Genomic DNA, 17,614 nt, shown 5'->3' with positions numbered 1-17,614 from the left:
ATAGATAGATAGATAGATAGATAGATAGATAGATAGATAGATAGATAGATAGATAGATAGATAGATATCCATGATATTTTAATTTAGGGTAGGGGGAAAGGAGTAGTTACAGGATAATTGTTATAAAATAACTTTGTTTCAACATTCATAAGAAACCACGATATTTGAACCAGTTCTAATGAGGAAAAAGACAAAGTGAAACCACTTTGAAGCCTACCAGGATGTAAATGCTCATTTTAAAGTACATAGAAGTAGAAAAATCCATTTAATTTCTGCATAGTCAATGGAGTGTTGAACTTGGAATGGAGATGATATAAGTGCAAATCCTGTTTTACATACTGGGCAAGTCATTTAATCTCCCTATTCCTCACTTTCCTCATTTATCATCTACAAAAGGAGGAGGTTAAACTTTATGACTTCTAAGGTCCCTTCCAGCTCTAAATCTATGATCCTATGACCTGGTTGCCTTATTAACATATTTCAGAATTTGTCTATAGCCAGGTAACTAGATATTTAATTTTTTTCTAGAGTGCCTAAACTGTGCTAAAAAGGACAGAGATTGTTTTTTAGAAATTCATCATAGAGTGATAAATATGAAAGATGTAGAAAGAAGGGGAAATAATATTGAATGAAACAAATAGTATATTAAAGGAAGACTGCCCATCCCCAGTCCCTTCAATAGTGTGAAAGAAGAACCTTCAAGAGACAGAAGGGGAAAATTAAAAAAAAAAATGAAAATGAAAATAAAATTATTTACAAAGGAGGAACCCATCCCAGATAAAAATAAATTAAAAATCTCTTTGCATTTAGGTACTCATAAGTTGTCCACTGGGTGTATTTACCCAGTCAGGGCTTTTTTTTTTCCTTTTTTAATCCACTAGCACATTTGCTAGAAGAGGAAAGAGAAAAAAAGCCCCTGTAGGTCAAGTCTCACTGAGAGAATGCCAAATGTCTTTGTGTCCAGTTATTTATGGTTTCAGATAATTGTACAGAAAATATCAAATTTGCATAGTGTGATTATTGCTGATTATGTATCTAGCAGTCAAAATGTTTCAGTGGTTCCTAGGATGACAGATTGACAAGTACTTAAAACTCATTCATTTTATGAAATTTGCATGTAATTAGGCAATAATGAAGGGGATGTTTGTGGACAGCGGATTATACTACAATATGCTGGAAGCGATTCAAATGCTTGACAAAGTGTTAACATTATCTTCAGTTTCAACCAAGTCTTGAATATTTGGCTCAAAAATTGCTGGAAGAATGAATTAGGTTGGGAAGAGTTGGAAAATATAGAGTAATATACGTTTTGGGGTCTTTTTCCATTTATTTATGGATCGTGCTTAAGTATAGTTTAGGGTATTTATCTCATCCAAAATAAGTTGTCTGTGATAGTCTACTAGCTAGGATTGAGGGAATAAGGAAAGGAATGTGATTGCCAAAGCATCACTCTTCATCCTGATGAAATCCTACACCCTATGCCTTTTTAATGCTTTTTGGAACCATTGTGGAATTTGCATTTTTGAAATTCATTTATCTGAGTTTCATGCAGAGCTGTCTGTGAAAAGAATGGATGTGGATTATGCAAAACACTTTCCTTCCAAATCAGGATATCTGATGTAAATATCAGTTTATCTTGGTAACTTAAGGAACTTAGTGTTTACCAGTGATTTATGATGAATTCTAAAATGAATAAAAGTATTTTTTTGACTTTGTAAATCATTGTGGACTTTAATCTTGGAACAGTGAAATTTGATCTAGGAATTGAAATGCTTAATGTTTGGGGTTCTACTTCTAAGGGCTTTGTAATAAGATTTATCAACCATATACAACCTGGTAAAAGTAAATTGAGTGCTCATTTTGGAATCAGAAAGACCATTGTTCCAATCTTGCCTCTGACTAATACTGGCTGTGACCACTGAAAGTCATTTAAACTTTTAGCATCCAAGTGACTCTCTAAGAATACAAGTTAAAGTAGTGGTAGTGGTAGTAGTAGTAATAGTAGTAGTAGTAGTAGTAGTAGTAGTAGTAGTAGTAGTAGTAGTAGCAGTAGTAGTAGTAGTAGTAATAGTAATAGTTGCTGTCATTATTGTTATTGTTCTTTCTTCACTCTCAGAGAGGACCAATAACATCACAAGGTGATGGAGTGAAATGCATATGAATGGGGCAGAGCTGCCCAAAGTCATTAGCCTCATTGTCTCCTCTAGAATAGAAATCCAGAGACAAGACAGAAGTCATGACAACTGATCTTGGCCCAGGATATAATAAGTAACCCCAGCCTTTCTAAATTAAGGTCTTTCACAGGTCTCAGTTTGTCTAAGGCCACACCCATTCAATGACTCAAGGCTAGGTCACAAATATATCAGTCTAGGAGGGGAAGGCCCTCCCATCTTCTGGCTAGAACAAAAAACAATTGCTATTTACACTCATTCTAAGGCAAGGGTAGGGAATCTGTGGCCTCTAGGCCACATATAGCCTTCTTGGTCCTCAAGTGAATCCAAATTGCACAGAACAAACCCCCTTAATAAAAGTGAAACTTGGACTCAATCAAAAGGCTGCACCAAGAACCTAGAAGGCCACATGTAGTAGCCAGGAATGAGCCACATAGGGTTGAATTGGGGCTATTATTGGCTATTCAATGAAAGACTTCTTTGGGTTTTAAGGTGGAGTCAACTAGCTTCATTTAAAACACAATGAACTTTTTAAAAGCCTGCATTCCAGAGCTATAGTTCAAGAAAAAAAAATTAAAATCACATAGGACAAAAAGTAAATTGTCTCAGCTTCTTGAAAAAAAATAATAAAAATAAATTAAAATGAAGAAGGAGAAGCAGGAGAACAAAAACAAGAGGAAGAAGAAAAAGAAAGAAGAAAGAAAAAATAAAGGAAGGAAGGAAGAAAGAAAAGAGCTGAGAGACAGAAGAACAGCAATTCCCAACTTCTGCTTGAATGTGAAAGGTTGGATTCCCAGAGAACAGTGACAAGTTTTCCCAAATAATATGATAAAGATTTCTTAGTTGTTCATCTTCATTGGTGAAGGAGTGTTTTCTCAGCCAAAGTTCTCAACACTGATAAAATCTGCAGTCTGGACAAAGGAAAATAATAATACTCATTTAAGGTGGCCACAGACAGAACCATAAGGTATGGGGATTCATATAATTTTATAACAGAAAAGAACTTAAGATATCATCTAATCCAATATGTGGGACATTGAGTTCCAGAGAAGTTAAGTTTGCACCAGAGTTTGCACAGATCTCAGGCAGAACTGGGACTACAACCTATGTTTCCCAATTTATCTATCAAGTGTTATCCCCACTGTACTTTACTCCCTTTCGGTAACAAATTCTCATGATGGCCTAAGAATTGATTGAAATATCTAGAGACATCAACACTAGGGAAAGCGTGGAAATGGACTAGACCAAAGTTTCTTGGGTCTGTTTTGCACTTGATCTGAATCTCCAAAGTGGCACTAAGACACAGCTAGCGAATCATCAGGCAAAACCCTGTCACTTCTCAGGACAAAACTTCTTATATGGGTTTCCAATCCCATTTCAGTCATCAAGAATGAATATGACAATTTGCTGATTCCACTTGAAACAAATGAAATAATGCTGTACAAGTATAACAATCTGATAAAAACCTAATCCAAAACTCAGCAAAACTGTAATTTTTGAAATGCTGAAATCCCATGCTATGACTCAGTAACAAATATTAATAAAAGTGTCAGAATTTATACAATGCCTATATATGCCTATAGATACATGGAGAGATACCATGACATAGTAAATAGAATGCTGGGTCAGAAAGACCTTTGTTCAAGTATTTCCTCTAGCACTTATGAGCTGTATGACTGTCATCAAATCACCAGACTTCTCATTGCCTCAGATAACTCATCATGTAACTTATAAACAGGCTAGAGTCAGGATAGGTTGAAGAAGTCCCCACAACAGGAGCTCCCTTTACCAAAGAAATCACAAATCCTTTGCATAATAATGAATATTTGTGATATATAACCTTTTGAGACACCTAGGTCACATAATAGAGAGAGTGCTGGACTTGAGGTAAGGTATAATTGAGTTCATATCTTGCCCTAAATGCTTACTAGCTATGTGACCTTAAGCAAGTCATTTGACTTCTCCATGACTCATTTTTCTCTTCTGTAAAATGAGGAGGCTAAACTGAATGGCTTCCAAAGTCCTTTCCAGTCCTAGGTTTATGGTACCAAATATTCTTCTTCTTCTTCTTCTTTTTAATAGAAGGATCATTAGCCTTTTTTTTTTAGTCCAATTTCTTAAACAATTTCCTTAATTCCGTATTTTTCTTTTGGCTTGTCTTTTTATTTATTTACTTAATTTATTTATAGTTCATTTCCATAAGATTTTGAATTCTAAATTTTCCACCCCTCCCCAAGACAGTGGGCAATATCATACAGGCTCTACATATGCATCCATATTAAACATATTTTCATTTTAGTCATGTTGTAAAGAAGAATTAAAACCAATGGGGTGAGCCACGAGAAAGAAGAAACATAACAAAATGAAACAAAACAAGAGAGAGAGCAGAGTATACTTTGATCTGCATTCAGACTCCATAGTTCTTTTTCTGGATGTGGATAGCATTTTCCATTATGAGTCTTTGGCAATTATCTTAGATCTTTGCTTTGCTGAGAAGAGTTAAGTCTATTAAAGATAGTCATCCCACGTTGAGGTTATTACTGTGTACAATGTTCACCTGGTTCTTCTCATTTCACTCAGCATCAGTTCATATAAATCTTTCCAGGTTTTTCTGAAGTCCACCTGCTCATCATTTCTTACAGCACAATAGTATTCCATTACATTCATATACTGTAACTTGTCCAGCCATTCCCCAATTGATGAGCATCCCCTCAATTTCCAATTCTTGGCCACTGCAAAAAGAGCTGCTATAAATAATTTTTGTACATGTGGGTGCTATTTCTTTTTCTTTTTTTTTTTCACAATCTCTTTGGTATACAGACCTAGTAGTGGTATTGCTGGGTTAAAGAGTATGCACAGTTTTATAGCCCTTTGGACATAGTTCCAAATTGCTCTCCAAAATGGTTGGATCAGTTCACAACTCCACTCACAATGCATTAGTGCTTTAATTTTCCCACATCTTCTGCAACGTTGATCACTTTCCTATTTTGTCAGGTTAGCTAATCTGATAGGTGGTATGTGGTAACTCAGAGTTGTTTTGATTTGCATTTCTCTAATCAATTACAGTGATTTAGAGTATTTTTTCATATGACTATAGAGAGTTTTAATTTCTTCATCAGCAAACTGCCTGTTCATATCCTATGACATTTATCAATTGGGGAATGACTTGTATTCTTATAAATTTGACTCAGTTCTTAATATATGTTAGAAATGAGGCCTTTATCAGAGACACTGACTGCAAAAATTTTTTTCCAGCTTTCTGCTTCCCTTCTAATCTTGGTTGCATTGGCTTTGTTTGTGGAATAAACTTTTCAATTTAATGTAATCAAAATTATCAATTTTGCATTTCATGATGTTCTCTATCTCTTGTTTGGTCATAAATTCTTCCCTTCTGGGAAGAAGGGAACCTGCCTGGTAAACTATTCCTTACTCTTCTACTTTGCTTATAGTATCAGCCTTTATATCTAAATCATGAACCCACTTTGACTTTATCTTGGTATACTGTGTAAGATGTTGGTCTATGCCTAGTTTCTGCCATACTATTTTCCAATTTTCCCAGCAGTTTTTGTTAAATAGTGAGTTCTTATCCCAGAAGCAGAAGTCTTTGGGTTTATCAAACAGTAGATTATTACTATCTTCAACATTGTGTCTTGTGTACCTAACCTATTCCCCTGATCCACCACTAACAAGTATTCTTTAGGTTTACTTTTATGTGTTTCGGAGCTAACAGTTTCCACCATTCTCCCCATGCCCACTTCTTTATTGAAGTCCTTAAGAATTAATTTATATGTTATTGTAACTTTCATGATCTTATCAAATTCTTCATCAAAATTTTCTACCTCTTCCTTCTTCAACATTTTTATTTTGTATGAGCCACAATTAACTTTATGGCACTCTTTTCTTTTTTTAAATCATGTATCATAAGCACTTTAAAAGAAGATGTCCAAGTACCCATGGAATAATGTTCTTGCTGCCTCTGAATATATTATAAAGCCAATTGATCTTAGTTAGGAAATTGTATTATTTTTTACAACCTCCCATCTTCATTCATCTAAGAAAATATCATCTTTTAGCCTCAATATTCTTATAATGACATTATATAATTTCAAGTATTTTTGCGTAGACTATTACTAAAACATTCTCCATCATCTCACTTACTTCAGTCTCTATCACACCAGTCTATGCTCTACACAGTAGTCAAAGATATTTTCCTAAAGCATAGATCTGACCGTGTCAGCTCCTCAACCTGTAAGCCCCATTGTCACCCCTTGTCTAAGATCAACTATAAACTCCTTCATTTGGCATTTAAAGGCTACTAATGACTTCCCCTATAAGGTTACCATTTATAAACTCTGTGTCTGTTGTAAACCCATTTCTCCCCATTAGACTAGGAACTCTTTGAGAGCAGGGACAATTTGTTTTAGTTTTTGACCTTCCTTTGTATCTTCCAGTGCTTAGAACAGTGCTTGGCACATAGTAAGTGACTAAATAATATGGTAAACACAGTTTACTGGCAACAGATATCCTTCATTAAAATGTAGGCTTCTTGAGGGCAGGGACTATCTTTATTTTTTTTTTAATCCTCAGGCCCTAGCATAGGGCCTTGCATATAGTAAGGACTTAGAAAGTGCTTGTTGTTGCTTGATTAGTTGATGGAATTATGGAATTCCATGGTCTCTGAGGGATGAACTTTGTAAGTCACCTTAAGCTCTGTACAGAGATATTTGGTGGATATGCATAGACTGCAGCATGTTGCCAACAACAAATTGTATACCAGAAAAGGAATAATTGACATATCATTAAAAGATGATCAAAAAGGAAATGTACTGGCCACCTTGAAAAAGTGACCTCATAATGTTGAGACCTAGGGGGGATAAAAAAGCTATCACATAGAGTAAACATTTTATGGAGGCTTTATTTGAAGAGTGGACAAGACAATGAGAATACAAGGACAAGTTATAATCTACATTGGTAAAAAGAACAGCCAAATCAATCAGCTCACATTTCTATTGAAGTAATAAAATTAGCAAAGTACAGAAAAAGGATAAAAATCCTTTGGCTTGATTTAGCACATGTCAATAATATTCCTACAGCTCTAAAAGGTTGCTAGATGGCATAGTGGATAGAGTGCTGGGCTTGGATTCAGGAAGATCTGAGTTCACATCCACCCTCAGACACTTAACTACCTTGGTAAGTCACTTAATCGTTGCCTGCCTGAGTTTCTTCAACTTCAAAATGGGGAGAATAATAGTACCGCCTTCCCAGGGTTCTTATGAGGATCAAATAAGATAATATTTGTAAAGCACTTAGCACAGTGCCTAGCACATAATAAGTATTTAATAAATTGTTATTTTCTCCCTTCATCTCTTCCTTCCTTCTTTCTTTCTTTTCTTCCTTCTTTCTTCTTTCCTCTAGAGGTTGGGAATAATGTGGCCAACTAATGACTGATGAAAATGAACATGGAGTTTTACAGAAAAGAATAATTATAGGTTTTATTTCTGTTTTTTCTTCCCTGTGATCCCCAGGGAAAGAATGGAATAGGGATCTGGGAAAAAAATATTAAACAATGGTTGTTCAGTCTAACAATATGAGGGATTGCTTGATCATTTCTAAATAAAAATAACACAAAGAGCTAAAAGCTATTAATAGTCCATATTGGCAATGGCAAAATCCAAAGGATAATATATTTTGAGAATGGGAGCTCGATATCAGATAGGCAGCATATGGATAGAGAGCTGGTCTCAGAGGCAGAAAGTCTGGTTTTAAGTCCTTCCTCTGACATATATTGACTGTGTATTCCTGGGTATGCCATATAAGCTATCAGTAATCTAAATAACTCTGTACAACTCTATGTTAAAGAAAACCTGCCTTGGTAGGGGGAGTTTCTTCATCTGGGAAATCATTAGGTAAATGATATCAGAGGTCCAGTTCCTATGCATATCCCTATTAACTAAACAGAGCAAAATTATACACTAAAATGAAGGACGACATATGCATTCTTTATCATGTTATGTCTCTACAAACACTTTCTAGTATATAATACATTGTTTAAGGATATGATGACCACTCAAAGTCTGAGGCAGAAGTCTGTATTAGGGTCCTACATTCTTCACGTGTATGTGTTCATAATTCATAGCAGATTTTCCAAGATAAATATCCATGCATGCCCCAGGCCAGAGAGCAGAAATGAGCCTAAGTAGTTACAAAGAGTTTCATTTATAGGACAGTAGTAGTAGCAGCACTGCTAGGGAAGGGACTTCAGAAGTATTTGCAAGTAATTTACTAGGGATGTGTTTCAGGTTTGGTTCCAAACATAAATAGGTACAGATTTATTTGTTTATTATTTTAGTGAATTTAATGCTTCTGAAACTCACCACATTTGACAGTTCTGGAGACTGGAATCCTTTATCCATTCACCAACAGATATAGCTTGTGTAGAAACACTGCAAAACTCCCCAAGTCTTAGCATCCTCCTACTACCTTTCCATGAAGCTGAACCCAGAACTAAAGGGATGATGTTTCAATGCAAAGGGCTGGGCTAGTCCCTCTATGGAGTTATTCAATTCTTGCACCTCGGGTGAGAGGTAAGGTTTGGTGCTACCTCTAATGGTCTCCTCAGGGATTCCATGCACCTGTTTTTTAGCAACTGGCCTGAGATCATCCTGTGGTAATCATTGAACATCCTGCAACCTGTTCCCTTCTTGATTTATCACTAAGTGCTGAGCTGTTCAGGGACCATTAACCAGCTGAGCAGGATTCACAGTGGGGAATCCACAGAGGAAGAGCTGTTGAGGCATTCTGTAGTCTAGGGAGCCTAGCAGGCTTGGTGAGTAGAGATGTTTTGGAGTATTCTGGAACGTAATACAGTCAAATGACTTTTGGGAGTTGGTTAAGGCAGGCAGCTTCATCTCCCAGATGTGCTACCACATGCTAGGCTAGGTGTAATTTTAGGCTGACTTTGGCATATTGGAGCTGGGGGAAAGATTGTGGAAATCATCTAGCCCAGAATTTCCTAGACTGTGTTCTGTGGGACCCTGGAATTTCATGCATTGGGATTGGAATTTCAGGGGAAATGTTGCAACGCTAACAATATTTTCCTTCTAAAATATTAAATGTGAATGAATGTATTGTAGCCTTTATACCAATTTTGTTATTGCTCCCCTACCAAGGAAGTTCAAACCGACAGCTTAAGATTTGCAAAGTACTTGACAAATACTTTCATTTTAATTTCACAAACCCCCTGAGAGATAGTTGTTATTGTTATACCCATTTTACAAATGAAGAGACTGAAGCAACTTAAGTGACAATAGATGCTGGCTTCAAACTGTTTTCCTGACTCCAAGCCCACTGTTACACCTAGCTATCTCTTTGGCATAGGTGTCATAACAAAGGTTGGTAGCCAGGGTACATATGTAGCAGAAATATTTATTGTGCATAGCCATTCTACTGAAATGGACCCAATTTCTCTAATTTTGCTCCATATTTTCCTATCCCCTTTTGTCTTAGGGGTATTCCATTCCCTAGACTCACTGGATCAACATCTATGACTTTGTTATAGCTCAAGACCCAGAGATACAGTATGCTAATTTAGAAAATGTTTGTCTAGTCTGTGTTTAATCACTTTTACAAGATCTCCAGAAAAGTTAGAATCAAGTTCTACCTGAAATTTAAGATTGCTGAGATTAGACATTTCAGATATTCAAGTACATTCTGTTTCCATGAATTTACATATGATTTCTGCCATACCTGAAACAATCTCTTCTCATATATCCACCATAATAATTGTCTTAATTCAAGGCCAAGCTCACATGCCACCTTCTGCACTAAGACTCCTCTTCCAAAATTCCCCACACCCTAGCTAGAAATGATCTCTCCACTCAATGCTACCCTCATTGATCTCTTCTATGAATACAATACAGAGACAATATAGTTTAATGGATAGACAGCCAGCCTTGAGTCAAGACTCCTTGGCTTCTCCTCCTTGACACATACTCATTTCATGATCTCAGGTAAGAAACGTAGAAGCTTAGTACTCAACCGTCCCCAAAGTTTCTGTGGGAGAGGTTATCTGTAGAGAGAAAAACATGTAGATATATCTATGCATCAACATATATATATATATATATACACAAAAAAGGAAGGAAGAGAGAAAGAGTGAGAAAGAAAGAGAAAAAGAAAGAGAGAGGGAAGGAGGGAGGGGGGAGACTGGGAGGAAGAGAAAGAGGAAAGATAGGAAGAGAAGGAGCTCTTGTATCATTTAAGCATAGTCAAGCAAAATAAATTCTCCCACTGACCACATTCAAAAATGTAATTCTTATTCTTCATATTATTAGTCCATCATCTCTCTGTTCTTCGGTGGCAGAACAGTTGCCAATGTCCACCAAAAGAGACATTTTCCACACTGGGAATTCCTTACAGTAATAAAATTACAGATCTAGAACTCCCATGCACTGTCATATTTCAATTTTATCTTATCTACTTCTTCTCTACAGATTTTAACCTCTCTAAGGGCAAGACTGTCATCTATTCATCCTATCTCACACATCCTCAAAGACAAGGTGAATCTATTATTTTATTGATGTTGGGAACTCACACTGTGTACTCAAGAACACAATGCTTCTATTACTAGATAAGTCCCAGGTAATTGTTTGAGACACATAGAGGTTAAGTGACTGCCCAAGGGTCACAAAGCTAATAAAAGTCACAAATAGGATTTGAACTCATAGTTTCTCTTATGCCAAATATAGTATCAATTTACCATGCAACATTTCCTATGACTTGAAGACAGTTAGTAAATGTTAGTTGAACTGAATTTATTTTTAAGTGGCTGAGCATAGTGCAGTCCAAAATTCACACTACTACAAGAATTCTCACTCCCCCCATGCAAAGCATCATTGGAAAAAAAAGTGTTCAAGCTCAGTAATTATCAGAGAAATGAAAACTAAAATAACTTTGAAGTACCCCTTCACACCCATCAAGTTTGCAAAAATAGCTAACAGTGATAAAAACCCAAGCCAGAAAGGCTGTGTTGAAGTAGTTACTCTTATTTTTGGTTGGTAGAAGTACAAATTGAATATTCTTTCAAATGCAATCCAAAGTTACATAATAGTTGTTGAAAAATAATTCTAGTTTTTGGTCCAACAGTCCTGACATTGGTAATGTACTCTGGAGTCACAAATCATAAAGAATAAATAAGGCAGCTATTTTATTTGTAGATATGCTGTGTGTATATGTATATATATATATATATATATATATATATATGTACACACATTTGTATCTGTACATTATAGACATATATACACAGGCAACAGATATGAATACCTATGATACAATATGAGAGAGAGAGAGAGAGAGAGAGAGAGAACATTTATAATTGTAACCAATTGGAAATCATCTAAACATTGAAAAGTTAGTGAATGGCTGAATACATATGTGGTATGTAATAAGATATTAGGTTTAAAGGATAAGTTTGGAAAGCACAAGGACTCCTTCCCTATTTTTTTTTTGGTGAGGTTTTTGGGTTTAAGTGACTTGCCCAGAGTCACACAGCTGGTAAGCGTCAAGTGTCTGAGGCCAGATTTGAACTTAAGTCCTCCTGACTCCAGGGCCACTACTCTATCCACTGTGCCACCTAGCTGCCCCTACAAGGACTCTTTTCAAATTTCTTTCAGTAAAAACTTGGAAAGACTTATATGAACTGATGCAAAATGAATTGAGTAGAACCAGGAAAGCAATACACAGTAACAATAAAATTATTAAGATAATAAACTATGAAAGACTTAGTCATTCTGTCATTACAATGATTCACCACAACTTCAAAGGTTTCAAGATGTTAACATCAATCTATCCATTTCCAGATAGAGTACTTAGGAACTTAAGTGCAGAATGAAGTGCTTTTTCCTTTCTTTGTTTTTCTTGCTTTTTTTTCTTCAGAACATGGCCAATGCAGAAATGATTTGCTAAGTATGATGGATTTTTGTATTTCTTCTATTCTTTATGGGTGGGGAAGGAGTGGATGAAGGGAGAGAATTTGGAATTGAAACTAAAATAAATTTAAATTAAACTTTTAAAAAACAGCTGGTATAGTAGAACTTGCAATAATTTGTTCTCCATTAGCCTAGTCTTAAAACCCAAAGTCACTACGATATCATGATGAGAAACTGAAGTTTCTTGTTTGCATATAGTGAATATTTAATATATTATTGATGAGTAATTAAGTGAATCAAGGAATCCATAAATTAATATACTAGTATATTATTAGATATTTAAATTTAAAAGTTCCCCTTACATTAAGAAATATGTATTTATAATCCTTAATTTCATTTGGTTTCATAGGAAGGTAAACAAATTGCTTCTGCCTCTATTTCTTTTGTGGGTTTCTTATGAAACGTTTTGACGAAATTCAAATTTTTGTTATAAATAAGAAAGAATGGTGCTTCTCCAGTTGTGAACTGATCCAACCACTCTGGAAAGCAATTTGGAACTATGCTCAAAAGGCCATAAAACTGTGCATACCCTTTGATCCAGCAATACCACTACTAGGTCTGTATCCCAAAGAGAGGGGAAAAAAAGGTAACAGCACCCATGTATACAAAAATTATTTATAGCAGCTCTTTTTGTGATGACAAATAATTGGAAATTGAGAGGATACCCATCAATCAGGGAATGGCTGAACAAATTGTGGTATGTGAACCTAATGGAATATTATTGTTACACAAGAAATGGTGAGCAGGTGGATTTCAGAAAAACCTGGAAAGACCCTCATGAACTGATGCTGAAAGTGAGCAGAACCAGGAGAATACTGTACACAGTAACAACAACATTATGCAATGACTGACTTGATTAGACTTAGCTCTGCTTAACAATGCAATGATCTAAGATAGTTCCAAAAGACTCATGTTGAAAAATGTGATCCTCATCAAGAGGAAGAACTATGGAGTCTGAATGCAAATCAAAGCATACTATTTTTTTTATTTTGTTTTGTTTTGTTTGTTCTTTTCTTGTGGTTTTTTCCCTTTTGTTCTGATTCTTCTTTCACAACATGACTAATCTGGAAATATATTTAATATGATTTTATGTGTACAGCCTATATCAGATTGCATGCCATCTTGGGAAGGAGGTGAGGGGAGGGAGGAGCAAAAATTTAGAACTCAAAATCTTATAAAAGTGAATGTTGAAAACTAAGCATAAATTAATTGATTAATTAAAAAAAGAACAGTGTTCCCCAAAGTGATTTATTTCTATTACTTGAGAAGGTGAAATAATTTGTAGTTGCGCTGGCTTATAGATATGTCCAAAGGATTCATGGAATCATAGAACTTCAGAATTGGAAGGGATGTTATAGAGAAAGGATGAAAACAAAAAGGTGAATAAGAAAAGGAAGAGGAAAAAGAGGAGGAAGAGGAACTTAAGAAAATAAGTGGAAGATGTGAGACCTTGAAAAATGGAAAAGAAAATAAATAACCAAATGGATGAAAGCAGAGGAGCAGATAACAGACCTAGAAAAGGAACTGATTTGAAGACAAATAGCATAATAAATAGGTCAGAAAGTGATCCTAAGGTAGGTTTAAGGTATCTGCATATAAATTAAAAAGTCATAACAAAGAAATTGGGAGTCCTAAAAATATATGCACACAAATGAAAATTTCATCCTCAATGAATCTACCAATAATACGAAGATGAAAATTAGCTCAGAGTTTGGTGAAGAATGTTATTTGGTGAAGGATAAATGTTAAAGAGACTAGAGATACCAGGGAGAAAAAAGACTTGGAAAGAAGAAAAAAACTAAAATCCATTGTGTTCTGAAAATAAATACAATGAATTATTAAAAGTGCTTTATTATAGCCCTTTGAGTTTTTGGAGAAATGGTTTAAAAATAAAAAAAAATCAATTGTAAGCAAGGAAAAATGTTGGAAGTTAACTCACTATGGGATAGAATGAATTTTCAACCTAGAAATATGATTGACCTTATTGCAATGGAGAAGTGCATTTGAAAAAGGAACCCTCACTTTTGGTGGAGTTGATGGAACAGAAGCCTTTATATATATATATATATATATATGTATGTATATGTATATGTATATGTATATGTATATGTATATGTATATGTATATGTATATGTATATATGTATGTATATATATGTATATATATACACACATATATACATATACACACACACATATACATATACATATATATATATATACATATATATATATATATATATACTAACTGGGGAATTGATTACCAAGTGATTACCAAGAGTCAACACTTGTGTGGCTACTGCTTTCTTAATAGACCTGTGCCCCAGCTGTTAACACTTACACCAATAGCAGCAAGAGCTGGCAGAAACTTCAGACTCTTACAGACCTCAGATAACACACCCACAGTTTAAAGTACTCAGGTGTGTATTTCTGAAGCTATGTTCCTGATTATGGCTGTGCCCCAAGATTTCAAACTATTAAATTTAGCTTCAGATAAGTAAGTTTTATGTGTGGATTATCTTCATTTTTTTCTTGTTTGATCAACTATTTAGAAAACATTTGCTCAGACTTGGTGGGGGTGGAGTAAAGGCAGGAACACACTAGAACTCTCCTAAATTTCCCTTCAAACAACAAGAAAATATTTTCTTAAATTGAATTCTGGAACCATAGAGGAAAAAAAAAAGGTTAGGGTGAAGAGGTGGAGCCAGTACAGTGGAGAAAGTTCTGTGATTCACCTAAGCTTTCCCTCAAACCCCTCCAAAAACCTTTAAGTAATGCCATAAAACAATTCCTAGAGTGAATTCCTAGAGTAAAACAATTCCTAGTGTGGCAGAACCCACAAAAGAACAAGATGAAAGAATTTTCCAGTGAAAGACAACTTAGAATGTTAACAGGAAAGGTCTGTTGCACCTGGGTAGGAGTGGAGCACAGTTCAACTCAGGCTGCACTAGCATAGACCCAGTCCTAGCAAACCAGGAGTAGGCCTTCAGAGCTCAGAATCAGCAGCAGCAGCAGTAGCTGCTTCCAGGGCTTTCAGCCCAAAGACATTAAAGGGGTTGAACAACCAGTCAGAAGGAGATTACAGAGGTCTCTTTGCTAATACTAAGGCAGGACTCTGTTGCTTTGCCCATACTCAGATCTGGGTTGCAGTCTTGGGTGGCAGTGAGGAAGAGTACTAGCCCAACCCAGTGTGTAGCCTCAGTGGAGCAGGGATCCTCATCACAGTTCTAGGACAGAAAAGAGTGCTTGTGGTTACTCAGAGACCAGAGTACAGACCAGGAAAGTAGTAAATACACCTCTTCTTAGATTATACCATCTTGGAAGAACTGAAAACTTATAGGTCCCTAGAAGTATCTTTGAAAGCAGCTGCACAAAATCCCTGAAATTTAGGACAGTGTGCTCACCACCCTGAGAGCAGAGCCTCACTTTAACAAAGAGTTAAATGTCAAGAAATAGGCTGGGGAAATGAGCAAACAGAAAATATTCTGATCATAGAAAGTTATTATAGCAACAAGGAAGATGAAAACCCACATTCAGAAGAAGATAATAAAGGCAAAACTCCTATATCCAAAGCTTCCAAGAAAAAAATGTATTGGTCTCAGGCCATGGAAGAGCTCAAAATGATTTTGAAAATGAAGTAAGAGAGGTAGAGGAAAAATTAGGAAGAAAAATAAGTGATGCAAGAAAACGATGAAAAAAGAGCCAACTGCTTAGTAAAGGACATACACACACACACACACACACACACACACACACACACTACTAAAGAAAATAACACCTTAAAAAACAGACTAAGCTAAATGGTAAAAGAGGTAAAAAAAAAAAAAAGCCAATGAGGAAAAGCATACATTAAAAAGCAGAATTGGCCAAATGGAAAAGAAGTTCCAAAAGCTCACTGAAGAAAAATATTCCTTAAAAACTGGAATTGACCAAATGGAAAGGAGATACAAAAGCTCATTGAAGAAAATAATTCCTTAAAAATTAGAATGGAGCAAATGGACACTAATAGCTTTATGAGTAATCGAGAAACAATAAAACAAAACCAAAAGAATGAAAAACTAGAAGACAATTTGAAACATACCATTGGCAAAACAACTGACCTGGAAAACAAATGTAGGAGAGATCATTTAGCAATTATTGAGCTACCTGAAAACTATGTTCAAAAAAAGAGCCATGACATCATCTTTCAAAAATTATTGTGGAGGAGGTGTAGCCAAGCTGGCAGAGTAAAAACAGGTACTCTCCTAAGCTCTCCCCCAAACTCCTCCAAATACCTTTAAAAGTGACTTTAAATGAATTCTAGAGTAGCAGCACTCACAAAAAGATGGAATGAAACAAATTTCCAGCTCAAGACAACTTGGAAGGTCAGAAGGAAAGGTCTGTTGCACTAGGGTGAGAGAAGAGCACACTCCAGCACATGCCACCCAGCAAACCATGAGGATGCCTTGGTGCCACTGACAGGATTGGCAGTTTCTAGACATCTCAAGCCAGAGACACCAAAGAAAACTTAGTAGGTCAGTAGAAAAGGTCTGTCATACCTGAGTGAGAGTGAAACAGATTCCAGCACAGGCCATGCCAGCACAACCCCAGCCCCAGGAAACCAGAAACAGATTATGGAAGTGACTGAATTGACAGTGGCAGTAGTTACTTATGGAGCTCTCAGCCCACAGATGGTAAGGGGATCAAACAACTGGTCAGAAGGAGATTACAAGGGTCTTTTTGCTGTGACTGAGGCAGAACTCTTTGCTATGGTCATCCTCAGATCTGGATTGCAGTCCTGGGTAGCAGTCCCAGGGCAAGGAGGAGCACTAGCATAGCAGAGCTTGTGGCAGCAGTGGAGGGTGAACCCTCCTCACAGTTCCAGAGCAGAAAAGAGTGCTTGTAGTCACTCAGGAACCAGAGAACAGGTGAGGAGAAGAGTAACACACCTCTCCTTAGATCATATCCCTGTGGAAGAACTGAAAACTTACAAGTCCCTATCTCTGAAAACAGCTGCACAAAATCCTTGAAGCTTGTGCACTCTCCACCCTGGAAGCAGAAACCTACTTTAACAAAAAGTTAAAAGTTAGCTAATAGGCTCTCAAAATGAGCAAACAACAGAAAAAAAACCAAACCTCTGACTATTGAAAATTACTACAGTGACAAGGAAGATAAAAACACACACTCAGAAGACAACAAAGTCAATGCTCCTACAACAAAAGAATTCATGAAAAATATGAATTGGTCTCAGGTCATGGAAAGGCTCAAAAAAGATTTTAAAAATCAAGCAAGAGAGGAAGAAGAAAAACTGGGAAGAGAAATGAGAGCGATGTAAGAAAATCATGACAAAACAAGCCATCAGTTTGGTAAAGGAGACACAGACAAAAAAAATACTGAAGAGAATGACACCTTAAAAAACAGTCTGGCATGGGGCAGAGCCAAGATAGTGGAGTAAAAGCAGTGACTTGCTTGAGCTC

This window comes from Vombatus ursinus, unplaced genomic scaffold (genome assembly GCF_900497805.2).
Source record: "Vombatus ursinus unplaced genomic scaffold, bare-nosed wombat genome assembly UNPS02014781.1, whole genome shotgun sequence".
Lineage (NCBI taxonomy): Eukaryota > Metazoa > Chordata > Mammalia > Diprotodontia > Vombatidae > Vombatus > Vombatus ursinus.
Note: the sequence above shows the minus strand (reverse complement) of the source record.